The following is a 14,413-nucleotide window of genomic DNA, read 5'->3' as shown; positions in this document are numbered from 1 at the left end:
TAATACCACATACAAGGGATAAATACCGCCACACCATGATCAGACCACATATTTCCAACATATAGTGACCAAGTGATACCACATACAAGGGACAAATACCGTCACACCATGACCAGACTACACATTACAACCACATAATGATCGAATAATACCACATACAAGGGACAAATACTGCCACACCGTGACCAGACCACATATTACCACCACATAGTAGCCAAATAATACCACATACAATGGACAAATACCACCACACCGTGACCAGACCACATATTACCACCACATAGTGACCGAATAATACCATACAAGGGACAAATGCTGTCACACCATGACCAGACCACATATTACCACCACATAGTGGCCGAATAATAACACATACAAGGGACAAATACCGCCACACCGTGACCAGACCACATATTACCACCACATAGTGACCGAATAATACCACATACAAGCATACACAGGAGCTCTGCATATAGTGTACAGGTAATACAGTGATCACCAATGACATACACAGGAGCTCCGTATATAATGTATAGTGTGCGTGTATATGTAATACACTGACTCACCAGTGACGTCCCTAGGTGAAGTCCTTCATCTTCGCTTTTCTTCTTCTTCATCTGGCACAGACCGCCATTACTTCTTCCATCCAGGACTCGCCTCTGCAGAAAGTAATACACAGTTATCAATAGCTGATTGCTTCTAGAGCTTGTTCCCAACTTTTTCCCCAACTTCTACACTACGTCAGATGAATAAAAAAAAATCACACAGTGCCGCCCTGCACAGTAACAGGACCTCCCTTTTTGTCCCCCCCCCAAGAAAAAGTTTCCTAAAAAGTAAATTATATTACAGTAGTAATAATGTCCCTAATTGGACCCTAAAAAGTAATTATGTCCCCACTTGCCACCATAAACTAATAATGTATGCTCCTCAATCTGGTCCCCAAACAGTAATTACTGTAAGTACCTTATTCTGGCCCCCTTTATTTAATAATGTGCCCCAGCCTGGCCCCCATATCTGCATCCTGGCCCTCATATCTGCATCCTTGCCCCCAGATATCCATCCAGGCCCCCATATGTCCCTTGTCCTGCCCCGCCACCCCCATATATCCATCCTGGCCCCATATGTCCCTTGTCCTGCCCCCCCCCACCCCCATATATCCATTCTGGCCCCCATATGTCCTTTGTCCTGCACCCCTTCCCCCATAGCAGTTTCCTGGCCCCCGTATGTCCATTGTCTTGTCCCCTCCATATAACCATCCTGGCCCTCATATCCCTTCTCCTGCCCCCCACCATATAGCCATCCTGGCCCCCCATATATCCGGGCTGACCCTCATATCCCTTGTCCTGCACCCATATATCAATGTTGGCCCTCATATCCCTTGTCCTGCCCCCCATATATACATGCTGGACCCCATATCCCTTGTCCTGGCCCCACATATAGCTATCTTGCCCCCCTCATATATCCATGCTAGCCCACATGTCCCTTGACCTGCTCCCCATATATCCATGCTGGCCCCATATACATTGTCCTGTCCGTTCATATAGCCATCCTGCCCCCTTCCATATACCCATGCTGGCCTTATATCCCCTGTCCTGCCCCTTCATATAGCCATCCTGCCCAGGGGCGGACACAGACTGTAGTGGGCCCCTGTGCAAGAAATTTTTGCCCCCCCCCCCCCCTGCGCTTCATAAGGCAACAAAGTTATGTAAACATAACCCCCCCATGTGCATCTCTCGCCCCCCCCATGTGCAGCTCTCATCCCCCCCATGTGCAGCTCACCCCCCCGATGCATCTCTCATCCCCCCCGTGCATCTCTCACCCCCCCATGTGCATCTCTCACCCCCCCATGTGCATCTCTCACCCCCCATGTGCATCTCTCACCCCCCCATGTGCATCTCTCACCCCCCCATGTGCATCTCTCACCCCCCCATGTGCATCTCTCACCCCCCCGTGCATCTCTCACCCCCCCATGTGCATCTCTCACCCCCCCATGTGCATCTCTCACCCCCCCATGTGCATCTCTTACCCCCCCATGTGCATCTCTCACCCCCCCATGTGCATCTCTCACCCCCCCGATGCATCTCTCATCCCCCCGTGCATCTCTCACCCCCCCATGTGCATCTCTCACCCCCCCATGTGCATCTCTCACCCCCCCGTGCATCTCTCACCCCCCCATGTGCATCTCTCACCCCCCCATGTGTATCTCTCATCCCCCCCATGTGCATCTCTCATCCCCCCATGTGCATCTCTCATCCCCCCCATGTGCATCTCTCATCCCCCCATGTGCATCTCTCATCCCCCCCATGTGCATCTCTCATCCCCCCATGTGCATCTCTCATCCCCCCCATGTGCATCTCTCATCCCCCCCCATGTGCATCTCTCATCCCCCCCATGTGCATCTCTCATCCCCCCCACTCCTAGTTAATTAATTGTATTTAAGAAAAATAAAACTTGTTATATTTACCCCCATGCGATCCCTGCAGAATCCTGGCGCTCGTCCACGTCGCTGCCACCAGGCTCTCCTGACGTTCGGCCATGTGACGGTGCCACATACATAGCCAACAGCTTTTGTTTTGGCCAAAAGATTTTTAAAGCCGCCACCACGATAAGGTAGACTCTTCTGGCCGGGCCCTACTCTAACCTATTAAAATTTTCTTAAAATATCCAATACTCTTTTTAGATATATTTTTATTTAGTTTTCTTTAAGGGAATGTGTCATATACATTTTTTTTTAAAATGACCAATAATACCACATACAGGGAATACCGCCACACCATCACCAGACCACATATTACCACAACATAGTGACCGAATAATACCCCCCACAAGGGAGAAAAACTGCCACACCATGACCAGACCACATATTACCACCACATTACTAATATTACCACCACATTACTAATATTACCATAAGTGTCATTATACACGGGAGCTCTATACATGGTATGTATAATGTAAGTGTCCAGGTAATCTAGTGATCACCAGTGACATTATACACAGGAGCTCTGTATATAGTGTCAGTGTACAGGTAATACAGTGATCACCAGTGACATTATACACAGGAGCTCTGTATATAGTGTACAGGTAATACAGGGATCACCAGTGACATTATACACAGGAGCTCTGTATATAGTGTACAGGTAATACAGGGATCACCAGTGACATTATACACAGGAGCTCTGTATATATTGTCAGTGTACAGGTAATACAGTGATCACCAGTGACATTATACACAGGAGCTCTGTATATAGTGTCAGTGTACAGGTAATACAGTGATCACCAGTGACATTATACACAGGAGCTCTGTATATAGTGTCAGTGTACAGGTAATACAGTGATCAACAGTGACATTATACACAGGAGCTCTGTATATAGTGTACAGGTAATACAGTGATCACCAGTGACATTATACACAGGAGCCCGGTACATAGTATATAGTGTAAGTGTACATGTAATGCACTGACTTACTGGTGACGTCTCTAGGTGAAATCCTTCAGCTACGCTTTTCTCCTTCATCCAGCACAGACCGCCATCACGTCTTCCAGCCAGGACTCGTCTCTGCATAAAATAACACAGTTATCTAGAGCACATTCCCCAACTTCTACATTACGCTGCTGAATACAGACGTGCATCCACCATCAATATATGGTTAGTTATTATGCAACCCACCATTCCAAATATAAATTGTAATCCACCACGGTGCCCCCATTAACTGTAAATAGGCACTTAATATATAATTTAATTAGAACTTCTACTCTATACTTCCTGCTCCCCGCATTCATTATTTACATGCACCCCCTGCCCCAATTCATTATATCATGTCCGTGCTCTCCCCACCCCATCGTCATTTATCATTTACTCTCCCCCACCCCACATTCATTATGTGCAGCTCATTATCCCCCTACTCCTAATTCCCCCATGTGCAGCTCATTTTCTCCCAATTCCCCCATGTGCAGCTCTCACCCCCCCATGAGCACATCTCTCATCCCCCTCCCCCACATGTGCCCCTCTCTCACCCCCCCCCACATGTGCCCCTCTCTCACCCCCCCCACATGTGCCCCTCTCTCATCCCCCCCATGTGCAGATCTCACCCCCCCATGTGCCCCTCTCTCACCCCCCCATGTGCCCCTCTCTCATCCCCCTCCCCCACATGTGCCCCTCTCTCATCCCCCTCCCCCACATGTGCCCATCTCTCATCCCCCCCATGTGCACCTCTCTCACCCCCCCATGTGCACCTCTCTCATCCCCCTCCCCCACATGTGCCCCTCTCATCCCCCTCCCCCCCATGTGCATCTCTCATCCCCCCACATGTGCAGCTCTCACCACCCCCTCCATGTGCACCTCTCTCATCCCCCCACATGTGCACATCTCTCATCCCCCTCCCCCACATGTGCACCTCTCTTAACCCCCCCATGTGCATCTCTTATCCCCCTCCCCCCATGTGCATCTCTTATCCCCCTCCCCATGTGCATCTCTTATCCCCCTCCCCCATGTGCATCTCTTATCTCCCCCCCATGTGCATCTCTTATCTCCCCCCCATGTGCATCTCTTATCTCCCCCCCATGTGCATCTCTTATCTCCCCCCATGTGCATCTCTTATCTCCCCCCCATGTGCATCTCTTATCTCCCCCCCCATGTGCATCTCTTATCTCCCCCCCATGTGCATCTCTTATCTCCCCCCCATGTGCATCTCTTATCTCCCCCCACATGTGCACCTCTCACCCCCCTCCCCCCACATGTGCACCTCTCTCATCCCCCTCCCCCCACATGTGCACCTCTCTCATCCCCCCACCCCATGTGCACCTCTCTCACCCCCCCACCCCATGTGCACCTCTCTCACCCCCCCACCCCATGTGCACCTCTCTCACCCCCCCACCCCATGTGCATCTTTTATCATCTCCCCCCATGTGCATTTCTTATCTCCCCCCCCCCACACACACACATGTGCATCTCCCATTCCCCCCACTTCTAGTAAATTGTATTTTGAAAAAAACAAAACTTGTTATACTTACCCCCATGCGATCCCTGCAGAATCCTGGCGCTCGTCCGAATCGCTGACACCAGGTTCACCTGACTTCCGGCCATGTGACGGCGCCGTCACATGACCAGAAGTCAGGGGAATCATGAAGGCGCTGCCGCAGCAGCGCAGCGCTGAGATGTCCCGGACCCGGCGCTTAGCATGGGGCCGGGGGCCCCATGAGGAGAGAGACTCACAAGAGGAGGGCCCCTACCGGCTGGGCCCCATACTGGAGTCAAGGCAGTCATGCCCTGATGGCGGCCCTGCTTGAGGCTGGAGGGGCCCCCTCTCCCTCGGGGCCCCCGTTCAATGAACCGGCTGCACGGGCGGTAGTTCCGCCCCTGATCCTGCCCCCTTCCATATATCCATGCTGGCCCCTTGTTCTGGCCGCCGCATCATGCCACATCCACAGAAGGAATAAAAAAAAAAAAAAGATTCCTCTTACCTTACTGCGAACCGGTGCCGCGCAGAGTCCTCCTCTACAGAACCAGAGCGCTCATGTTAAAATGGCCGCTGACCTAGCAGAGGCCAGCAGCTGACTTGAGTCTATCTGTCGCAGCCGGCTCATGACAGTGACGTCATACGCTGGCGACGCCAGATGAGTGTTCATCGGGACGTGTGGCGCAGCGGTTCAGGTAATGAACGCTGCGTGCGTGCGTCCCTGCACATACTCTGCCTGCGCTTTTAAAGGACCTATGCCCCTAAAAAACGCAGGCTTTTTTTTACTTCTTTTTCTTCCCCCATACCCAGCCAGGCCAGTCCGACCCTGTCCATTGTACTTGTGAGTTTTTGGATAGTTTCTGCTTGAATTTCTTTAGAATAGCCTCCCAGAACTGCTGTGTTGGTGTGAACTGCCTCCTACCCCTATACAGTGGTGGCCAAAAGTATTGGCACCCCTGCAATTCTGTCAGATAATGCTCAGTTTCTTCCTGAAAATGATTGCAATCACAAATTCTTTGGTATTATTATCTTCATTTAATTTGTCTTCAATGAAAAAACACAAAAAGAATTGTCCTAAAGCCAAATTGGATACAATTCCACACCAAACCTAAAAAAGGGGGTGGACAAAAGTATTGGCACTGTTTGAAAAATCATGTGATGCTTCTCTAATTCGTGTAATTAACAGCACCTGTAACTTACCTGTGGCACCTAACAGGTGTTGGCAATAACTCAATCACACTTGCAGCCAGTTAACATGGATTAAAGTTGACTCAACCTCTGTCCTGTGTCCTTGTGTGTACCACATTGAGCATGGAGAAAAGAAAGAAGACCAAAGAACTGTCTGAGGACTTGAGAAACGAAATTGTGAGGAAGCATGAGCAATCTAAAGGCTACAAGTCCATCTCCAAAGACCTGAATGTTCCTGTGTCTTCCGTGTGCAGTGTCATCAAGAAATTTAAAGCCCATGGCACTGTGGCTAACCTCCATAGATGTGGACGGAAAGAAAAATTGCTGAGATTTCAACGCAAGATTGTGCGGATGGTGGATAAAGAACCTCGACTAACATCCAAACAAGTTCAAGCTGCCCTGCAGTCCGAGGGTACAACAGTGTCAACCCGTACTATCCGTCGGCGTCTGAATGAAAAGGGACTGTATGGTAGGATACCCAGGAAGACCCCACTTCTTACCCCGAGACATAAAAAAGCCAGGCTGCAGTTTGCCAAAACTTACCTGAGAAAGCCTAAAACGTTTTGGAAGAATGTTCTCTGGTCAGATGAGACAAAAGTAGAGCTTTTTGGGAAAAAGCATCAACATAGAGTGTACAGGGAAAAAAAAGAGGCATTCAAAGAAAAGAACACAGTCCCTACAGTCAAACATGGCGGAGGTTCCCTGATGTTTTGGGGTTGCTTTGCTGCCTCTGGCACTGCACTGCTTAACCGTGTGCATGGCATTATGAAGTCTGAAGACTACCAACAAATTTTGCAGCATAATGTAGGGCCCAGTGTGAGAAAGCTGGGTCTCCCTCAGAGGTCATGGGTCTTCCAGCTGGACAATGACCCAAAACACACTTCCAAAAGCACTATAAAATGGTTTGAGAGAAAGCACTGGAGACTTCTAAGGTGGCCAGCAATGAGTCCAGAACTGAATCCCATAGAACACCTGTGGAGAGATCTCAAAATGGCAGTTTGGAGAAGGCACCCTTCAAATATCAGGGACCTGGAGCAGTTTGCCAAAGAAAAATGGTCTACAATTCCAGCAGAGCATTGTAAGAAACTCATTGATGGTTACCGGTTTGCAGTTTTTTTGGCTAAAGGTTGTGCAACCAAGTATTAGGCTGAGGGTGCCAATACTTTTGTCTGGCCCATTTTTGGAGTTTTGTGTGAAATGATCAATGATTTGATTTTTGCTTCATTCTCTTTTGTGTTTTTTCCTTGCAAGCAAATTAAATGAAGAGAATAATACCAAAGAATTTGTGATTGCAATCATTTTCAGGAAGAAACTGAGTATTATCTGACAGAATTGCAGGGGTGCCAATACTTTTGGCCACCACTGTATATCTTTTGCTTGAAGACTCTCCAAAGGTTTTCAATAGCGCTGAGCTCAGGGGAGGATGGTGGCCACACTATGAGTTTCTCTTTTTATGCAAATAGCAGCCAATGACTCAGAGGTATTCTTTGCTGTATGAGATGGTGCACTGTCATGTTTGAAGATTTTTGCTATGGATGGCACGGTTCTTCTTTTTGTACCATGGAAGAAAGTGATCAAACTATATTCTTTGCCGAGGTCATTTTCAAGGCTTCAGGGGCCAACCAGCTCTCTCCCCATGATTGTGGCCCAAAACATTGCTCCACACCTCCTTGTTGACATCACAGCCTTGTTGGGATATGGTGGCCATCCACCAACCATCCGCTTCTCCATCCATCTGGACCATACAGGGTTGCACGGCACTCATCAGCAAACAAGACTGTTTTAAAATTAGTCTTCATATATGTCCTGGCCCACTGCAATCATTTCTGCTTTAAGGGTGGCTAAATAGTAGGTTCATGCACAACTGCAACCTTTAGATGATCCTACATCTTGAGGTTTGTGGGACTCCAGAGGCACCAGCAGCTTCAAATACCTGTTTGCTACTTTGTAATGATATTTTAACAGCTCCTCTCTTCATTTGATGAATTTTTCTGGCAGAAACCTTCCTCATTATGCCTTTATCTGCACAAACCCATCCTTGCTGTGTATCAGCCCCAAATCTCTTCACAGTACGATCATCACGCTTAAGTTTTCCTGAAATATCTAATGTTTTCATACCTTTGTTATTTGAGGCTTTTCGGAGCAGAGAGATCCTTTTTCTTTCCCATATTGCTTGAAACTTGTGTTTGCTTAATAATATGGAACGTCCTTCTTATGTAGTTTCTCTTTAATTGGACTCACCTGGCAAACTAATTATCACAGGTGTTTAAGATTGATTTCAGTGATCCAAAGACCCTGAGACACAATACCATCCATGAGTTTATTTGAAAAACAAAAATTACATCTTTATGACACTTATATACACTGTGTTTCAAATTATTATGTAAATTGGATTTAAGGTCGCTATGATGCAGAATAAATTTATACCTTTGTGTTATCAATTCTTGATTCCTTTGCCGAGAGATCCCTATTCCAATTTTTATGCTAATGAGCTTCAAGTGCAGGGGGCTGGCGGGTTCCCTTTAAAAGACTTAATGTAACTCATTAAATAATATAGATAGGATATAGATAATTAAACCTATGTACGTTACTTGCACAGTAAATGAATGTTATATTTAGGATGCTTTGTTTGCGGCACCCGATAATAACACAACGACTCAATACAGAATATAATGATTTTTGTTTCCTAAAAAAAGAAATAGTTCTGCTGCCAAATGATTAGTATATGAGGGGTTATGTAACACTACCTTGTACATATTCATGCTCCACAGGTTAATTGATTAAATGTCAGGTCAGATTTTCACAGCCAGTTACATTTTGTGCTTTCCTTCTAATGGAATGGATTTTTTTCTTTTGCTCTGTGCCTATAGGTGTTTTTTTCACAGCAGTAATCAATATTGCTCACTGTGATGTGTTACATTTTCCACTCATGTGCCTTTCTGTACGTCAGCAAACCTCAGTTCTGTATTCATATTGTGATACAGAAGAGAAGGGGGAACTTATTTGGTTTGTGGTGGGCTCACAGTGGCTTTGAGAAACCATGAATACTAAGCAAGAGGTTAGAAGAATCAGACTTTCAGAACCGAGGGCAACCTGGGAGGATCAAGGTGGTTCTGAAGTGGCAGCTGGAAAACTGGAAGTGATGGAGAAGTTTTTTACTCCACTGCCTCATTCTTCCAGCCATAAATCAGGGAAGGGTCGGAGAAAAGAAGAAACGAGTTGGGAAGGGATTAGGGACCAATATTATAAAGAGTGCATCTCATCCTCCTCACCTTCGTCCTCTTCTTCTCCTTGGTCATCGGAATCCAATTTTGGAGTTACGGAACGGTTTTCTGGTTACCATTCTCTTGCACCTCAATCACGCTCTTGCAATGATCTGTCTGCGGCAAGAGCAAGAGGAAATGTAGAAAAGAGGGATATCATTGTGAAGCAGAAAGATGGCACAAATATAAGAAAAGCTGAGAGAGACGGTGCAGAACAAGAATCGCCAGGAATATCCAAAAGTGGATCAACTCAGCTGAGCCACAGTGGACCCATGAGAGATGTGGCACCCAACATCAAAAGTCTACAAGACGATAAAAGAATACTAAAAAATGGAGGTCGCAGAGCAAAATCCATGGAAGCACTGGCGGAAAAAGAAACAAGGAAGGGCCAAGGAAACGATCGGAAAAGGGGAGCGGAAGAGAAGCAGAGATTTTCTCGTTTTCTAGATGAAATTACCATACAAGTGTTAAGTCCTTCCAACCTCACTTCTCTAGGCGTAAAAGAAAGACACAGTTCACACAGTAATAGAGAACAGTGGAAGAATTCGAGCACAGATAGCTCAGGCTCTAGAGATAAAAGACCTCAGCACGGCACTGCTGTAGAGCAAGAGGTCCGAAGGAAAGGAAAAGGCAAATCCGTGTCTTCTGCAAAGACAAAAATTGCCACGGAACCTACTGTATTCCGGAGAAATAGAGACTTAAGCACCAGCCCCGATTCTGCATCTTCCTTAACATGGCGGAGGGGAGAAAGGGAAGAACTTAATGCTTCAGCCGTGAGCCACCAACCCAGAAGGGCCACCCGCAGATTGCCACTGGAGAAAGGACTGAAAAGTGGAAATGTAACGGAGCTACCCAAGGAGAAAAAGGAAGCCGTGATAAGCGGTGGAGGAGTCTTAAAAGGAAAGGCAAGTCATTGGCATTTCAACTACTCTTTGTAAATGCATATGTGTTACTATTCATCTACATGTAGCATAAAACTGTACATCATTCAAATGCTTGAATTTTGTCCTGTAAGTAAGAGTTTAAGTTTTATGGTTTTAACGCTCCAATTAATGTCTAACTATCTTTAACTATGAACCAAGGAATAGGCAGAAGAATATGAGAGTAAAGATACTATGGTTCGCAGCAAACACAAAAAATTCAAAGTGCACAGAGGATAAAGAATTCAATATACCTCAACAGTGCAAGATGACTTTCATTAAGTGCACAGTCAGACGGCCATATAAATCGGACAGAGATTGGAACACAGTGCACTGACTGGCGGGTGGCTCTCCCGACCCGAGCGTGCACTAATATATATTTCTATGTAGCTGTCACGCTCGGATAGGGAGAGCCGTGGCCAGTCCGAACATTGCGGTCCGATTTTTACGGCTGTCTCACTGCGCCCTAAGAATTCAATATAAAGTAGAAAGCCTTTAAAGGGAACCTGTCACATCGGATAACGATATTCACCTGCAGATATAGGATAAATCTGTAGTTTAGTAGAGTTAGAAAGGTATTGGGGCACCTTACTGAAAGTGCGTCACTCAGAAGAAAATTAAGGTTATTCATCCCAGCAGCCACCAGCTTTCAGTCATACAAGTGTGCCAGCACAGCTACAGTCACTGCTTACAGCACCGAGAGGGGCGCCAAAGCTTTTTGACTGACAGCCAGCTTTGCAGTGGATCAGTGCCGAGCGAGCTGTCAGTCAAAGTGTCGGGGCATGCTTACATCCACCGCTCTCAGTGCTGTGAGCGGTGACCGTAGCCGCGCTGTCACGCCTTTATGACTGAAAGCCGGTGGCTCCTGGGAAGAATAAAGCTCAGTTTCTTCTGGGTGCTGCACTTTCACGCACCATTCTAACGCTACTACCTTGCAGATTAACCCTATATCTACAGGTTAATAACATTATCCGACGTGACAGGCTCCCTTTAAAACCCCTCAAAGAAAAGTCATAATAAATATAATGCTGAGCCGCTCAAAACAGAAGGTAATGCAGATGCAATATTCACGTATCCACTCACAACCAGGGTCACGTGTGCTGATAGTCTGTTCACGGATCTCATAAGATTGATGTCTCTATTTAAAGCACTATGGACCGGTGTCAGCTACGCCACAATACATTGCATCCAGGGGAATAATCCTCCAGCGCTGCTTCTATAGGACAGACATCCAACCGTAGTGTAAAACAGTATGGATGGAGTTATTAGGTCCAATGTATTTTACTTACACAGTGGGGAACAAAAATCACACCACTTGAGCACCACAATCCCTAGTATCAAAACAGAATCCTACAGTACTAAAGCAAAGTGCAGCAAGAAGCTCATACGCCCTACCAAAGACGCGCTAGGGAATAACCCAGATACACAGAAATACTAAAAAAATTGGGTTAGTTGGGTCTCCTTCCTACTTGTGACTGATTGAGAGTCCATCCAGTTTTCCATAGAGAGTCTTCAATCGTATTTGGTTCCCGTTCCAAATGTATGCCGTCACCTCCGCCAATAGTCAGGACAACTCAAGTGCCATTACCATAAACTCCATAAGTGTCTCTGTAGCCCAACGTACAAGGAGGATGTGTCTGTTCTCTTTCACAACTCCCTGATGAAAAAAAAGATTCCCGAAATGCGTTGGAGGCTTTGTGGACCACTGGCATTTACAGTGACATCACTTGAACCGTCACGCATTTGTAGCAGGAATCATATACCATTGAAGACTCTCTATGGAAAACTGAATGGACCCTGTCTGGCATGTAGGATATTATAGATTTTCAGCCTCTTTTTTTTTTAAAAAAAGAGGCAAATGTGTAGTGTAACTAATCATGGTACTAAGCAATGCATTTGTGTAGCTTAAAGGGTTATTTCTGTTTTCATGGATGGATATGGTCAGATAGTGCCTGTAAGAACAAGCACTTTTGCAATTTACTGCTTATTAAAATTTGCAGCAGTTCTTGAGATATTAACACTTTTCTTTGCTTTATAACTCGTTACCTTGGAGACCGACCACCTCTGCTGTCTAGCTTGTAAGCACTGAGCTGAAGCTGGTTGAGATTAGCAGGCAACAGCACGCTCCAGCGATCCTGGCCAGCATCGCAGCAGTGCTTTACAAGCTTCACAGAAAAGAGCTTGTAAGTACTGCACATGTCCTGCTGTCTAGCAGCGGTGGTCGGTCTCCAAGGCAATGACCTGTAAACAAAAGAAAAGTGTTAATATCTCAAGAATGCTTGAAAATTTGAATAAACAGTAAATTGCAAAACTGCTTGTATTTACCAACACTATCCGATAATACCCATACAGTATATAAAGATGGGAATAACCCTTTTAAAGGGGATTTTCCACTAAATGTACACTGCACATACATGCACACTACTGCTCTACTCACAAAGGGGACTTTAAAAATTTCGTTCTCAGGATCAGTGGAGGTCCCTGCAGTCAGACCCCTGAAAATTACACATAAATGTATTTAAAGAGAAAATGCCTTTAAGTATAACTCAAGATTTTTGGTTGGCTATAAAGTTTTTGTTATCTATATCGCACTTTTGAGAAACATTAATCAATGTTTTCTTTCTCATATTTCTAGGTTCAGTATTCTGAAGAAGTTCAAAACAGGTTAGTTTACTTTAAAACTGAAATATGTTCTTAAAAGGGTGGTCCGGCCTTGTGGTACAAGTCTGCAGTCATTCTGTAACTGCAGACTGGTGAATCTTTACAGCTCGCAGTGTGCGCGCTGTCAGTATTCTCTGGTGCCGGGAGCTGGTAGGTGTGTGACCACAAGTAAGTGATATGCATACATATGGTCACGTGCCAACTAAACGTCGCTCGATACAAGTGAATTGAGCAAAGCCGGACATGTCTAGTTGGAATGTGTCCGGGAGAATGCAAATTACATATTTGAGGTCACATGACCGGCACTGGAGCATAATGACAGTATGCACACTGCGCGCTGTTACGCTCACACCCGGACTGACTGGCGTGAGCGTGGTTAGTGGTCCCACTGGGCCACGAACTGAGGAGTGCCTGGAGGGGCATGACTAGGGGCCTCGCCACATCCGACCACGGACACACGGCGGCTTAATCGACTCCACGGTCTGAGGAGGGACGTGGGAGGTGGCCCAGGTGCTACTCCAGGTCAGACCCCGATCACAGCTGTTGACCCACACCGGGGAATACAGGAACCGGCAGGTTAGGCTGGCATGCAGACAGGCGGGTACTGGCAGGCACGGCTGGTATGCAGACAGGCAGGTACTGGCAGGCACGGCTGGCATGCAGACAGGCGGGTACTGGCAAGTAGGAAAACAGGCTGGATAGGGACCAGTACAGACTGGGATACAGGAACAGAGCCGCACGTGTGGTGGACAAGCAGAGCAGAGCCGCAGGCGCGGAGGACAAGCAGAGCAGAACCGCAGGCACGGAGGACAAGCAGAGCAGAACCGCAGGTGTGGAGGACAAGCAGAGCAGAACCGCAGGCGCGGAGGACAAGCAGAGCAGAACCGCAGGCACGGAGGACAAGCAGAGCAGAGCAGAACTGCAGGCACGGAGGACAAGCGGAGCAGAGCAGAACAGAACCGCAGGTGCGGAGGACAAGCGGAGCAGAGCAGAGCAGAACCTCAGGCGTGGAGGACAAGTGGAGCAGAGTGGAACTGCAGGCGCGGAGGACAAGTGGAGCAGAGTGGAACCGCAGGCGCGGAGGACAAGCGGAGCAGAGCGGAACCGCAGGCGCGGAGGACAAGCGGAGCAGAGCAGAGTGGAACTGCAGGCGCGGAGGACAAGTGGAGCAGAGCGGAACCGCAGGCGCGAAGGACAAGCGGAGCAGAGCGGAACTGCGGGTGCAGACAGACAGGGCTCTGTTCACATGGAACAGACTGGGAAACATAGGAAGATAGCTAGAACACAGGAGGTAGATACAGAGGCAGGGAAACGGGACAAGCAGAACCAGATACACACAAGGTACTAGCAATGAAGTAGCGAGTGGACACAAAACTCACAAACAGAAGTACAGAGACAACGAGTTGGAGTTAGGTGCAGGTTCA

The sequence above is a fragment of the Phyllobates terribilis genome, unplaced genomic scaffold, assembly GCF_046119375.1.
Source record: "Phyllobates terribilis strain yellow unplaced genomic scaffold, ASM4611937v1 Scaffold_13__5_contigs__length_258822181, whole genome shotgun sequence".
NCBI classification, from domain to species: Eukaryota; Metazoa; Chordata; class Amphibia; order Anura; family Dendrobatidae; genus Phyllobates; species Phyllobates terribilis.
The sequence above is the reverse complement of the archived record's forward strand: the minus strand, read 5'-3'. Positions refer to the sequence as shown.